Genomic DNA, 15,328 nt, shown 5'->3' with positions numbered 1-15,328 from the left:
TAAACTTTTGTGTTTGAACGTTGCTTACCTATGTAAGCATAAATGCTGCTGTATTTAATCTTTCTTTCTGTACAATTCTCAAACCTATTGTAAATTAGAGATCAAACCCAAACCCCACTCTGGGTAAATTACCAGGGTAAATAAACTTCAATAATTGTCTTTCTTGAGGAATTATGGTAATGCTGGTGGTCAGCAAGTTACAGCATTGAAGTCCAGGAGGTTACTCTCACAAGTAAGGAATATTCAGGCAAGGATTTGCAGGATTGGGCCTACAGTTCCCTCTATCCAATTCAGAGCTCCTTTATATGAGTTTGGGGCTAGAGGGGGACATGAAAGTCCGAGTTATATCGTGTTTAACTTGACCATTGAACTGGCTAGCCTTTTTCTAATGGGTCTGATATTAGTAGAAATCAGTATTTATATATGGCAGAACTATTCTGTTTCAAGAACATATGAAATAGTTCAAAGCTGATTACTTACATTGTTGGATTCATTTTTTAAAAAATACCAGCATTAAACATTTACCATAGGTGTGTCTTTCCCCTCAGTATTTGTGCTGAATATTAGTTTTTCTTCCATTTTGCTCTGAGCTCATAGTCATAGTTGCTACTGTTTTGCTCCATTAATAATAGCTAAAGATGGTATGTAATTGAGGCCAGACAGTGATAGAACTATCACAGGCTACAATATTTAAAGATGTAGTAAAAAAATTAAGTCAGTGCACTCTGTTAAAAGCATCCATTAATAAAATGTTTTTGAAACCATACTTTTTCAATCTGCTGATATCAGAACTAGTTGTACAGTTTGTAACAACTGAGTCTTTTTAATAGGGTATTTTATGTGACTCTTAATGTACATTTAATGTGATTTCATAATGTGTTTATGGACCTTCATATTGATTGTTTGGGTCATTTTGTTGACTTAGTAAATTTGTACAATTTCTGATGGCTCCATGAAGTGATTTTTAATGAATCTAGAATAAAACAATAGGTGTTGTGTTGCTTTCCATATTAGTTAACAATAACAACCTGTCATTTGAATAGAAGTTTGTGTAAATTACATCATAATATGCAAATCAATTTTTTCATTACTAATGCAAAGCTGAGGTTCCCAACAAGAGCATACACTAACATTTTGCCTCCAAGTGTTCAAAGACATAAAATAAATGAGGCATGGATATTGATTATCTTTTGCCTACATTATCTGCACAGGAACTATTAAGAAGGCTTTTCTATCTTCCTTTCATGCCTCATTTTCTCACACTATCTAATGAAGAGCTTCACTTAAACCATAATGTGCTACTCTCTTGAAAGTACATTTTATGGCACTAGAAAGCTATGCTTGTGTATTAAAGGCTTTTTTTACTGCTATGTTTATTGCCTTGTTTCACTGTATCAAAATAATAACTCCATTCAATCTACAACATTTTATTTGTTTAATTAATTTCTTGGTTTAAGGTTTATTTTGTCCACTATAAACACAAACTACAATCACTTTTTAGTTAAAAAATAGATGTCAGCAATAACGCAAAGGTTTGAATTTTAGACTGTCAGCAATGTAGAGTTGTGATGCAGTTAGCATTTGTGCCCTTTTGTAAGTTACTGTAGTCTTCTATTCACAATTGGCTTGAGTATAGGTAAAAATGTTTCTGTGGCATTAATGATCTCTGATTTAGAGGCTTTTTGAGCATCGAAATACTCAGGTGGATTAAAGCTGGTTCTTTGGTGTTGGGGAAGATCTGTATCTATTTATTTATCTGTGGAAGCAGAGGGAAATACGGGGGAAATCAGCAGTTTCACAAGAGTATTGCTTTGAGATTTTTGTGTTGCTTGAATCTAAAACTCAAAGTGCAACCCATGATGCAAAGCAAATGCATTCCAAAAAAATATTTTCACAAAACCCTAACTAAAATGGACTAAAATGAACTAAAATGGTTTTATTTCCTACCACTCTGATTGGGAGGCAAAGATGATGTATCGTGGCACAAATTTGGTTGTGGTGTTCCAAGGCGATTATGGAGAACCCCCATCCCTGGAAAACAGCAAGAAACCTGGGATCACTGAATATTGTGATTACAGTGGGGGAACTCTGGGTCTAAACTTTTGCTGGGGCATTGTAACTTATTTTGCTCTTTGAATAAGGGCATTTTTAAAGTGCCTTTCAATGGTGTGTTATAGCATTTGAGCTGTTTATTGAAATGCTATTGCTGTTTTGAAGTCGCTTACTGGACTGTGTACATGTGGGGCGTTAAAGCGGCTGACCTGGCATGGAGCCTTCATCTAGAAAATCTATTCCATTAAATTAACAGATGGAAGTGGTGCATAGAATTGGAATGAAGGCAATTTTCTTTTATACTGATTTTATATCTTTGTTTTTCTGAGTGGAGACAGGGGGTTCTCGGTTTACACAATGGTAGGTCCTCCTCTGGTCATGGGGAAAGATAGCATACTATATGCAGCTCATTGAGTCTCTTCCTCTGAACCTGAGCCTTTGGATTTCTAACCTAATCTACCTTCCTACTGTGGGCAGTGTATAATCCCTTCCTGTACTGCCTCTGCTTTAGGGTGATCAGCAACTCGGATACGTAGCTATTCCTTCAGCTTTGGAGTTTTATTTAGAGCACAGGAATTTAGCCTTGGATATAGTCATTTTCTTTGGCATACTGATTCTAACTACTGAACTTGGAACATAAATCATGGTCTCAGAGGTTGAAGCCAATTAGCCCTCCAGCTTCCTAGCTGAACAAGTTTCAGGTTCCTTAGGAAAAAGGAAAATAATATGAATCACTGACGCAGTAGTAACACCAAAATGTTGTCATGCACAAGTGTCCTGAATTAGATATAATATGATCATTTCATATATTAATGTCTCTCAACTTTTCTGATGATCTTTGGCTTCCTTCTGCAATGTCATGGGGATTTCATTAACGTTTCCCTTAATATTCTATACCCCGCCCCCAAATGTTATATTTTCCCCGCTCTATCTAAATGTGTACGTGTGTATAAACTCCCACTAAAGTATTTTGGTGAACAAGTACAATGTTCTGACAGCTCAGAATTGAAAAGTCCTATGTTTGCAAGGACTAAACTTCACACACACATACAGGGGTGTGTAAGTACGTATTCAGGCTCACTGTAACCTGAAGCTTCAGTACTATTCCTGTAATTGCTGTTAGCACCGCTATTGTTAAAGTTTCTATTTTTCAAGGGTTTTTATTTATTATTTGTCTCTGGAACATGGCAAACAAGGTTTCAGTGTGGGAGTAATTGTTTTGTTACAATTTGAGTTCGTCTGTTGTGAAATAGGGGATGGCTCAGGGGATGATTGACAATGATATACAGATCCTTTCAGCTCTAGCCAACTGGTTTATCTCTTGCCCTGGTGCCTTAGTGAGTGACCACAAGTCTACTATGAAAGCTGTTTGGTGGCTTAATTGAAGTAAGTTCAGTTCTACTGAGAAATTAGAAAGGGTTCAGAGAAGGTCTGTGAGAATGATTAGGGAGATGGAAAAACGTGTACAAAGAAAGATGAAAAACGGAGATTGTTTACCTCGGAAAGGATATGAATAAGAGGGACGGGATAAAATATATATAAAATAATAAATGGTATAGAGGAGGTAGATTGAGGACTTCTCTCTTATAACATGAGAACAAGGAGAAATTCAATGAAATTAACAGGTGGCAAACTCAAAACTGATTAAAGAAAATGCCTTTTGTCACCATGTGTAATGAGACTGTGGAACTCTTTGCCACAGGAAGCTGTTTAGGTAGCAAATAGCATGCAGGGTAGTTCAATCTCCTGGCCGTTTAGTCCTTGGCTTCTCTGGAGTGTGTGCTCTCCAAGTGGCCAGTTGTGTTGGTGGTTCGTGCGGGGGTTATGAACATAATTATTCACAAGCAAATGAACGGGAATCAACTTCCAAGAACTTAGGAAGTGCCAGACTGGATCACACTGGAGGTCCATCTAGTCCAGTATCCTGTCTCTGACAGTGGGTAGTACCAGATGCTTTAGAAAAAGTGTAAGAACCCCAGGGTAGCAGTTGTGTGGTTATCTGTCCCCTACCACACAACTGCATGCTCAAAGTCACACATGCTTACGTGTTTTGCTGGCTCAGGGCCAGAATGTTCACCTCCTTATGTGATGGAGCCTTTAGGCACCAAAATCCATATTTTTGGTGCCTAAATAAAAGTAGTCTGACTTTCCGGTCCTATACACAATTCCAGGTTACCCTATGTAGCTATGCCATTATCTTATGGGCCCTGTGTTAGAGGGGCAGCATAGGAAAAAGTGTGAAGACATTTGTTGGAGTAAAGGACAAACAGCATGTCGAGGCTGGCATTGCAGAATTTAGCCAAGATCTTGAAACCAAGTATAAACTTAAACTTGATGAGTTTGGGTAGATTGTGGTGACAAGAGAGTGAGGTATCAGAATGAGAGAAAAGATTGTGAGGGATAGTAGAGGGCAGCTACATAGCTGGAGAGGGGGTAGAAGAGTATGGAACGTAGCCTCCCGTTGCTTCCTTCCCATTCCTTCAAGCTATGTTACAGTAATCCATGTCTGAAAGGGTATTTGAGCTCCTCAGATGAAAGGTTCTATTCAAGTTCAAAGTACTATTCTTATTACTATAATTATAACTAGCATGGTTATAACCATAACACTATAACCCTATCTCATGTCACTTTAAGCTAGTTTAATTAAATGTGATGAATTGCTCAGATTACTCTGTTTATGAAATAAGCACAACTTCAACATAGACAGTAACAACTTAGCATCAGTTGGGGAGTATGCTCAGAGAATCATACTTGGTCAGATTAAGCCAGCTAACAGCCTAAGTGCATCCCTGAAGAACAGTTCTTGTAAAGATACTGTAGACAGTTATAAGATCCTCCACCATGGGAAATACCAGCCAGAGACAGAGATGAAAAATATATACTGTAAATGCGTGGAAGACTTATTTCCTGCACTGAACTATTTGGCAATGTGAATTGCGAATGTGTAGAGAGTGTGTGAGAGAGAAATTCTCTATCTAGAAATTCCATCTGTCTTTTCCCCAGAGGCAGAAGTGAGGTGAAGGCCTGCTCATCACACAATCCACTGAACACCCCAAAGGCCACCATGTCAAAAATTCACAGAGAAAGTTTTGCTGCCTTTGCAATTCTCTCTTAGCATATTCCTGAGTAAAGGAACAAATGTCTCTGTGGATATAAATAGTGCACTTATTTAGAAAACGGGATGCAGAGATCTCGTGTAGCCCCAATTTGGTTAGACTTGCAGGATAAGCAGAAGGGAGCTGAGGTTTTTAAGAGAAATGCTGTAAGTTTTGTTTCAGTGGATTGTGAAATAATTTACAGAGACAGGCAACATATATAGTACAAATACTATTTCATCTCTAAACTTGATTAGAATAGAAAATGTGTGTTTAAGATGGTTGCTGAAAGTTCAGAAATTACTCAGACAACAATTCTAGACACTTTTGTTTCTCTCTTCCCCCACCTTCCCCTCCAACAGCAACAGTCAAAACTCGTATTGGAGGTTTAATACAGATTTCAGTGAGCACACAAGCTCCATGATAGAACTCATTTTATTAGACCCTGCACTCAATATAAAACATCAATTGCAGTGGGTCACGCTGCATCTGTCTAGCTGTCACACCAATATCTTGCTGAGTGCCTGCTGCAATTTCTCAGGTTCTTTATTTATACAGGAACTCATTTAGTTTGATCCAAAAGCTATTTCCAAAATGCCTGTAGTACACAAAAAAGCACTTTATCAACAGACCGTCCATTGCTCTGCAGATGTGAATTTCTGGGAGCATCTTTGTGGTGCGGGGATGTAGTCTGTTGGGGTGATGATGGTTTTAAGGAGAAACAATCTTAATTCCAACGAAAACTTGTATATATTAAATAAATCCAGATGTCTAAAGGTCTGGTAGCACATGTCACTCTCAAAAGATATTTCTAAAAGGTCTGCTTTTCAGAGGTGGTTTCTTTATTTTCCCACATGAATGTACCAAAACCCTGATACCCGAAGTGGTCATTTCTATGAACTGCTTGCTCCAAAATTGCATATTTTAACAGCATCTTTGTCATATGATATAGTACTTGACTTTTTAAAATTAGAAAGTAAAACTAGTAAAAGGTTGAGGCCTTTCTGAATTCTAAAGTGATAAAATTTCTGCTGCTAAAAAGCCTAGCTGAATACCTGTGAGAAATCCTGTCAATCTGACTAGAGCTTGTAAACAATGGATTTGATCATGCCAGGTACCAAGAGCCCTCAGTCCCTCTTGAAGTAGATTGGAGTTTCGGATGCTCAGCACCTTCAGGCCTTATGACCTTTTGCTAGAAATTCACTAGCTACCTAAATTTGATCATTTATGGAAAATATTTTTTCAAGCCCCCCTCCCACCGCACCCCGCATCTGATTTCAGCTTGATCATCACTTGAGTCATAAATGGGTTTGTTCATTAACCAGCTGTAGCTAGAGAGAACATGTGTTTAGCTTCCTGCTTGAGACAGGGACATTTATATTTAATTTAATCAAATTGTGTTCAGTAGCAGCCGGCTCTATTGTATGCATGTATTTTGACAAACCAGATAAGATTTATTTATTTTCAGCTGTTGGTAAATGGGAAGATTCCCGGGGGAAAGGCAGCAGATGTATGCAGAATTTGTTAACTGGTTACTTATTATCTTCATTGTTAATCTACTTGTGATTGCTGCTTTTCCTGCAGGCACAATCTAGGTCTCTACACTGCATGTATTTAAAACCAGATTCCGACACCCTTGATCACACCGAATTAGTGCCTTCCTATGGGAATTTGGAATAATGAAATAAATGAACTACTGCTGAAGTAATGTAGTAAATGAGTAAAGGTATCAGATTCTGGCTCTTAACGTATGTACTAGGGATGGGGGATATATATATCAGAGGATTGGCAATGAAATCCTCAGTCTTGCAACAGTCCTTTCCAGGTTCACATGCTGCTTATGTTCTTAATGGCAAAAGTCGGCTGTTCAGTGGCCAAATCAATCAATCATCTCAATCTAGTCCCAACTAGGGAGGTGCCTGAATCACCAAACGACCATCACAACTGGGACCTTCTTTGATAGTCTCAACAGAAAGTCCAAGTGTTTAATGGAAATAGAGACTTGAACTAGCTACTAGAACTGTTCAAATAATGCAGTTTTCAGTTGGCTGGCAGTTCCAAAAAAAATCAAACAAGTTTTGTTTTGGGTCAACCTGAAAGTAATTAAAAAAAAATCAGTAAATAAAAAATTTATATAGTTTTGGGTTCAATGAAATGGTTTGTTCAACCTGACATGAAACATTTTGTTTTAATTTTGAGCTTTCTCCTTTTTTTAATTTTTTAAAAATAAAATTAAAGGTCATTTAAAAATGAAAAGTTATTTCAAATTAAAAAATCAAAATGTTTGCTTTCAACATTTTAAACAATGTTTTGACTTTCAGATTATTTTATTATTATTATTTTTTGACTGAAACACTTTGGTGAACATTTTTGGTTAAAAGATTTCACCCACCTCTGCTTGCTACCTCTTGGTTGAGAAGATGCCTTTCCAGTTCAGGGACCTTTGTGGTGGGACAGTGTGAGGAAGTTTACTGCCTGTGATATACCTGTTCTGTGGAGAAAATGTTAATTCTTTTGGGAGGTCCACAATTATTGTTGCGCAGCAACTTAGTGTCGTCCTAGTGGAAAATTACCTGTCCTTGTGTGCAAGCAGCCACATGTTCAGACCTGTCTAATCACTGTCAGAGGCAGTAAAGTGTGTGACACGGCTTCTGAGCCCTAAATTCACTGGAGCAAAACAGGCATTGGGAAAGAATGCTGTGTATAGATGTCTTGGTTCCAAACCAGAGACTTGTTTGCAGAAATGCCCTTTGCATTACTAAAATGGAAGCCTGAAACATAACTGGCTAGTGCAGATCTGTGTTCGCATCTTTCCATTTTAGGGAGAAAAAATTAAGTTCTACTATGCTACATTGGCACACCCATTCTCCTTCATTATGAAAACAAGAGACATGGTTATATTTAAATTCAAGACTTGGTGCTGCATACTTCTTTTGGAATGACTCCTATGGAAGAATTACAGAACTACTAGCAAGACTGACAGTTACAGGATGTTTTATTTAAGTAATTGGAAGCAATAACACTGGCTCCTGTTTTTGCCTCCCTTTACCAGACTGTAAACTGTTGGCTTTGGTTATCCTCATTCTCTCCTCTGGGTTCTCTCTGGACCATATCATGGCTCTTCTACAAAGAGTATAGAAAGGGGAAATGCATTGCTGTGTTGCCCCAGGAACACACCGGGGGAAGGAATTGTGGCACTTAGAGTCCCCCTTGCATGAGGGAGAGGGGAAGTAACATGCTGCTGAACTGTGGGATGACATTTCTCACACCACCCTGTCCCCATACCTTGGGGATTAGTGGCGGTAAATGGACACGCACCCCTGAGCGCCAGGACCCAAGGTCTGGATATGCCACACAAAGCAGGGATGCTTGCTCCCCTTATTCCTATTCCTTTACCAGGGCATGTAGATCAAGTCACAGTCTAGCTCTTCAGAATTGATGGGACTTCTTGCCAAGAAAGTTTGCTTAAGGATGGCAGAATTAGGTTATGTATTTTAATCTGATAGTCTGGGAATCCATTTTAGCCATTGAAATGTACCTAAAATACCATAAAATGTAAATAAGGAAGGCATGTGGGAGGAGGCAAACAAAGGTGCTGAGTTGTATACTCATCCATAAATAACATAGCAAAAAAGGGAGCAGAGGAAAAGTCATTTAAACTAAGTAAAATAAATCACCTGTCAGGCCAAAAATTGACATTAAGAAGTAAATAGCCAAGTATTTTCTCTGGAAAGATGTATGTGATTCCTCTTAACCTTCTCTCCCTCTCCCCCACAAAGAACCACCACCATTACCACCTTCTGTATTCCAGGGTCCTTCATTAAAATTGTTCCCATGCCTTAGATAAAAGCAATTCAATTACTGCTGTGCTTTCATTAAACACCAATGCCTATCAGACAGCTTTGATAAGAGGGGAAATAATCCTGTAGTTATTTTCTACAGAAGGACACTTCTTAACACTTTAGTGTGATGCCATGAGCATTCCAGTAATAAATCCCCGGTTTGGTTCCTTGTCCTGGAAAGCTATTGCCTCCTCATGGAGTAAATGACCAAACACGAGTGCATCAAGAACAAAAATAATAAGTATTCCTTTTCAAAATGGATATTAAAAATGCCACTAGATGCCCCTTCCTTATACATCATTCTGGGGTCAGATCACACAACCTGAGTGGATAGAAGAAAAATCATGTCAGTCCCTTGAGACTTTGTATTTTAGTGTATAAACTCCTTGCATTCTGAGGGCAGGGAATGGGCTAATGTAGGCCCAGGAAGAGTTAGGAGTTGCACCAGCTGGGCTCAATTACAGTTCTGATAAACTGGCTTGTGTCATGTACTGAGCTGAGAGTAAGGAGAAGGAAGCTCTTCCTGAGGAAAGGGCTTTCAAGCACATAACAATAAAGGCTCCTTCTAGTGACTGGGCCAAGAGGAGATACTCACCATGTGTGGACTGATCTACTGATAGCTTGTTTTATTGGTGGCTGTCTGGAGCAAGCCTCACTCCCTCCTCCTTTTTGCAGTCTCTGACCTGGGCATCAGGAAGGCCGCCCAAGAGACTTGTTTAACTGGGACTCCTGGGAAAAAGCGTGGGGAGGGAGGCAGTTGCACATGAGTGAGGCAATTCCAAATGGAAGCGGATGCAAAATAAAGGTTTTGTGTCAGGGACAGACCCAGTTAAGAGAGATGCTTACTGGAGAGTCTTCCATTGTCTTCCACGACAGAATCATTGATGGCGTAGTAGCATGTTAGTCTGCATTTGCCATTGCTGGTCTTTTAAATGTTTGTAAGACAATCTGCTCAATATTGGGAGTGTGGGGGTCCAGTCAGAAATGTTGTTTTATTAGATGCACTTCCGTTGGAAGATTATAAAACATACCAAGTAAAGCGGTTGGAGTGATTTTTTTCCACAAAAATGTATGGGAAACTTTTTGCCCGTTTTCTATGGAAGAACTTTGAAATATTCTGACTGAATTCTGAGTTTAGAAAGAGAAAATCTGAAATTATTTGAACAGTAACTCATGTGGCACAAAAGTCAGAGTTGAGTCTAAGCAAATAACAACAAGGTGTTAAGCAGGTGTAAATTAAAGTAGACCACCTTTCACTTTAACATAAAACTGTTAGTTGCTTTTCCTGGTATACCCTTTTCTTCCAGGTTCTCAGTAGATGAGTTATACCAAATTACATTCCCTTAATCTCAATGGGCCAAATTCAGAAGGGATGTGCAAGTTGCACATTGGCAAGTGGGTGTGAATCTAAAGGTATTTGTTAATATACATTGAATGGTGAAGGGGATTGAAGGATGTGTAAATTAGATCAGTACAAGGCTAGGATTTGTCACCTTCTGCTCCAGGGAGGGGTGGAGAGAGAGATGATGGTGTAGTAATTTGCTAATGTATTGCTTGCATAGGCCAGTACTAAATTACTGCGACCTTCAAGTAGCTGGAGTGGATCCAAAGTTCTATCCGTTTTTGCCACCTGCTCCAGACAGGGAGTAAGCAGGCATGTAGCCCTTGCTTACTCATGTGTGCTCAGACCAAAGTTCTGTAGATCATGTGTAGGGATGTATTTGTAGTTTGTTTTATTTTGGAGGTGGGTGTTAGGTTGGGTCAGTTACTCCTTCGGGTAGGTGTGCAGTCACAATGTACCCTTTCCATTCACTTTGATTTTTCATGACTGAATTTGGCCCATGGTCTTCAGAGACTTTATACAGAATTCTGTAAAATATTCCAAGGTCCTTTAGAGCCCACAATCTCTGTAGTATAAGTTGTGAGAGTCCCTCCTGGGTTTCGTGGGTAAAATGTCGTATTTAACAGAAATGTATTACTTTAAACACTGATATTCTCTAGCCTCCTAAAACATTAAAATAAGGCAAAGTCTGTCGAATTATGTGGATATGTTTGTCCAGTCTCCTTGATTAATACTGATAGTAAAATATTTGCAAAGGCATTCATGAAACAGACTGGAAATCATTCTGCCAGACTTGATATATCCCAGCCAAGTAGATTGTATTCAAAATAGATACTCATGTAAAAACATCAGACTGTTCATTGGCCTAATAAATATCAATCATTATGCTAAGGACCAAATTGTTAATTTGGTGGATGCAAAAATAGCTGCCTAGAAATAACTTTTCTTCATAGCTTTTGCTTTTGACTGGGCAAAATTTCAACTGAATAATTTGTTGTACCCAGAAATAGAAGCAGCAGTATCTAGACATGGAAGGATGTCCAAAATGTTTCCAAAATAGAATTACAAGATCAGGATTGACCCCTCTTTGAGTATAAGTGTGCACTGAAATTGTAATAGCAGTAAGGCAAAAATACACACTTACATTGTTGAGAATGAATTTAAAGCAAGTGGGCATACATGGCTGATTATGTAATTTATAATCAATGTATTCTGCACAAGCTATTTCCAAAATGTTAGATTTCAGAAGTTATGCTTTTTAAAGGGATATTAAAATTAATTAGGGAAAATATCTCAAATAAGGTCCAAACCATGGACTAGAGTCTCAAAACCAGTTACAGCCCCTTTACTGCAATCAAATGGTATAAAGGGTCTGTAATGGAGCTACAGGTGGCCAGTAGAAAACTCCTTCTATTTAGGGAAACTTCCTGTTGGTGCATCTGAGCCTCTGCTGAACATCCATCATGTGCACCTCTCCCACACAGTATGCGGTGTGGGTGCTGAGCCAGGGAGAAGTTGTAGCAGAGCTCTGCTCCATTACACCTATCGTCCACTGACTGAGGGTCAATTAAGGACCCTAAGTCATTGGCACAACTTAAGTTGCGCAGCAACAGCTGTTAGTAATTTCTGGCCCCAATAATATGGCTACCTAACACACATTCCTCTCCTCCCCTCCGCCCGCACCAAGCACAGCTCTTGTGCATGAAAAAATCTGCCCCTCTGTCTCGTGACTGACCTGGAGAGCACTTTACCAAAGGGAACATTTAAATGTACTAGGGTGGGGAGGAGGGGAAACTATTTTTAAAAGCGTGGAATAGAATAAAACCATTGAAAAATCAAGAGAACCAATAACAAGTACAATAAGGGCCTGACTGGGTGACCCTAACAGAATTCTCCAAATGACTGATTTTTCTGGTTTTCTGACCGTTCCAACAAGTAAATAAATAAAGGCCACTGAAGTCAAACTGAAAACCGTTTTCTAAAACTGTTAATCAAATAGAAAAAGACAGGAAAAAATTCATTTCAGGTTGACAGGACATTGTGATAGGTTGAATAAAAGCAAAGAAAATGAAGGATTAGATTTGCCAAAGGAGAGGTGGTGGTAGAGGCAGCAGCCCTCTTTTACCCAAGTAGCCCAGTTTTTAGGGCAACTCACCTGGGATGTGAGATCCCCAAGTTTGAATCCTTGCTCTGCAGCAGGGAGTTGAACCCAAGTCTCCCACTCCTAGATGAGTGCCGAAGCACCAATATATTGGGTATTCTGGGGTGGGTCTTTCTCAAGCTGTACTGTTGAAGCTGCTCCATTTTGTATAAACAATTATACTGTCATTGGAGCAGGGAGTGGAACAGGGGTATCCCCCCCCCCCCTTGGATGAGCATGCTAACTACCAGGCTATAGGCTATTTTGGGGTAGGCTTCTCTCAGTCTCTCCTGTTGACTCTGTTCCATTTTGTATAAATACTTAAATGGTCAATGGGCCAGAGAGAATCCCCGTGTGAATGTAGCCCCCCAAAATAAGAATGTTTTGATTTTTTTTCAAACAAAACAGATTGCTGAAATTGACATAAATTTGTGACTTTTGCTCAGTCCAAATCTGCTATTTTTTGGTGAGGGGGGAAAAAATGTTTCATCAGTAAAATTTCACCCAGGTTAATCAGAGCACATATCACCTTACTGAACACATAGCCCCACTGAAGTCAAGAGGATGGGACTACAGAAGGCGTATGTTACCACTCTATGTGAGTGATAGCATCACACTATAGGCTTTAGGGAGAGGCAGCCACTCAAGATGGCTTTGGACCAGATTATTTACTCAGGGTAAATGGTGGATTTGAATTCAGTGATATTTAAGGTACCAGTTTCCATAAGGGAAGGAGGGAGAATCTCACTCCTACAGATGCAAGATTAATATAGCACCAGTGCCACTTCTATTCATCTTCAGGAACAATCTACTCCACAAATACTCCCATTCAAATAAGTAAGGGTGGTATGATAAATGCAGTAGAGTTCTTGCAATTTTGCTATCAGGTCAGTTTGTGATTAGTATAATGAAGGGAGGTGAATATACTAGATGTAACACAGGTTACAGTACGAGGACATTGAAGTGCCATTGGTATTCCTACGTAGAGCACAAACCCATTCTATTTTCCTAACCCATCCTAATCAACCGGCTTTATATGCCAAGGCTCCCAAATATAGTCAAATATCCACGGAAGTATGTGGTTCTACTTGTCTTCAGGTTACACAATGGTTCCCTCGGTGCAGCTTTCGGTACTGTAGTGACATTAATATTCATGTCCAGTTGATCAACATGCAGTATTATGCTGGAGAAAAGTATTCAGGAGCTAAAACTCAAACCTTTGAGTGCACAGGAAAAAACAGCCAGGAAATACAACAACAAGCTCAAAACCCATTGAAAGGAGGAAACCATTTTTTAAGTATTTGGGCTTTGAAAACCAGCCACCCTTTACTTAGGCTGAAAGGATACCCGCTTGTGGTTTTATGTTCCAGGTTGGATTGATTGACCTATTATATTTAAAAGGCCCCTATCACAGTGGTATATGAGCACATCACACTCTACTGTATGTATCCTCCCAACATCCATGTGAAATAGGGAAGTGTTATTACCCTCCCTTTAGAGATGTGATAGGTGTTATTACCCTCCCTTTGGAGATGAGGAACTGAAGCACAGAGAGAAAAAGTGACTTGCCCAAGGTCACACACAAAGTCTGTTGCAGAGCAGGGAATAGAAATCAGGTCTCCATAGTCATAGGCTACTGCCCTAACCACTAGACATCCTCCCTCCCTCTCTCCCTAATTCTTCCAGCACCTCCAACTCAGAAAGTCCAAAGAACATCCAGATCATCAATTTAGCGCTTAGTGTGTTCCTACTTCCAATTAGAGGAGAGAAAACTACAAAAACTACCTAAAGACAGAAGATTCTTAGTGAGCAATCTCTGCCTCTTGTATCCTCAGATCTCTGATGCTCTTTATTTAGTTGTTCAAAAAGAAAAGCGCAGTTGTTTGCTAATGCACCAGAGTTAGCTGTATTTGAAATCCTTCCTCAGAATATACAAGTCTGCAGTAATAGCATATGGGCATTGGAAAATAATTGAAGCATCCAGGACTGCATCTATTCTCATAATCTGCATCAATACATAAATGTCAGGTCCTACCACCTACTGTCTAAGAATACAAGAGTTCTAAAGCTTCTCCTATTATTTAATAAAATAGGTACATAGAGGAGCATTAGAGAGACCTTTTATGTAACTTTAACAGATTATACTGGGCTGTGTGACAAGTGCTTAAGAGCACTTCTTAAGGTGTGCTATCTACTCAACCTCACAAATTTAAAAATAATGAAAGAAACAACATGAACGGTCACTTTAATGCACTGGAAGATTTCTGACCTATTTACCTAAGTTACTTCCTCTAAAGACTTTAATGTCATCTTTCCTTTTTTTAAAAATCAGGTTGACATGAAGATGTACATTCTGAAACACTGAAGCAGAGGACGAGCTGCACCAGAAGCATGAGTGATGCACAGTTTCAATCTGGTAAGTCTCGATTAATTTATTTTGTTGATGGTGATTTTTTCCATCATTGATCTTGCTTGCGTTTACAATAACCTCTCAGATGTTACAAAGATTTCCCCCCTCATATTGTTGGCTTTCTATTTTATCCTTGATGAAAGCTGGCCTCTCTTTTAACAAAACGGAAGTATTCTGTCTCTGCTGCTGGCTTAGCTCCTAGAGACTCAATTTTATAATTGACACCAGAACTCAGACACCCTGGTCCATTTAGGGAAGGGAGGACTGTTGTGCAGTATAAACGATGCTGTCTCTTTCTGGGGGACTAGTGCCTAGGTGTATTTATGAATGGTAGCCCTGCTCCCTTTGGACACTGGGCCACCTAGTGGTTGTGATACTGTGCACCCAAGAACCCACACAGCAAACCAAGGCTAGAAAGGCACAATATTTGGAAGTTATAAGGCAGTT

General features: G+C 39.3%; 1 protein-coding gene across 3 annotated transcripts in view; it reads left to right on the top strand.

Moving 5' to 3' along the window:
• Positions 1-15,328, top strand: part of LINGO2 (leucine rich repeat and Ig domain containing 2) — a 777,598-nt gene that overhangs the window by 394,377 nt on the left and 367,893 nt on the right. For 2 of the 3 annotated variants that reach the window (XR_012639613.1, XM_074953495.1), the window contains exon 3: positions 14,804-14,887. The gene's annotated coding sequence lies outside the window, so the exon portion shown is untranslated. Of the gene's footprint in view, positions 1-14,803; positions 14,888-15,328 lie in introns of those variants that run through there. The other variant, XR_012639616.1, reaches the window with a different exon arrangement.

Source organism: Natator depressus, chromosome 5 (genome assembly GCF_965152275.1).
Source record: "Natator depressus isolate rNatDep1 chromosome 5, rNatDep2.hap1, whole genome shotgun sequence".
In the NCBI taxonomy this organism is placed as follows: Eukaryota; Metazoa; Chordata; order Testudines; family Cheloniidae; genus Natator; species Natator depressus.
Note: the sequence above shows the minus strand (reverse complement) of the source record. Positions and strands in the feature narration are given on the sequence as shown.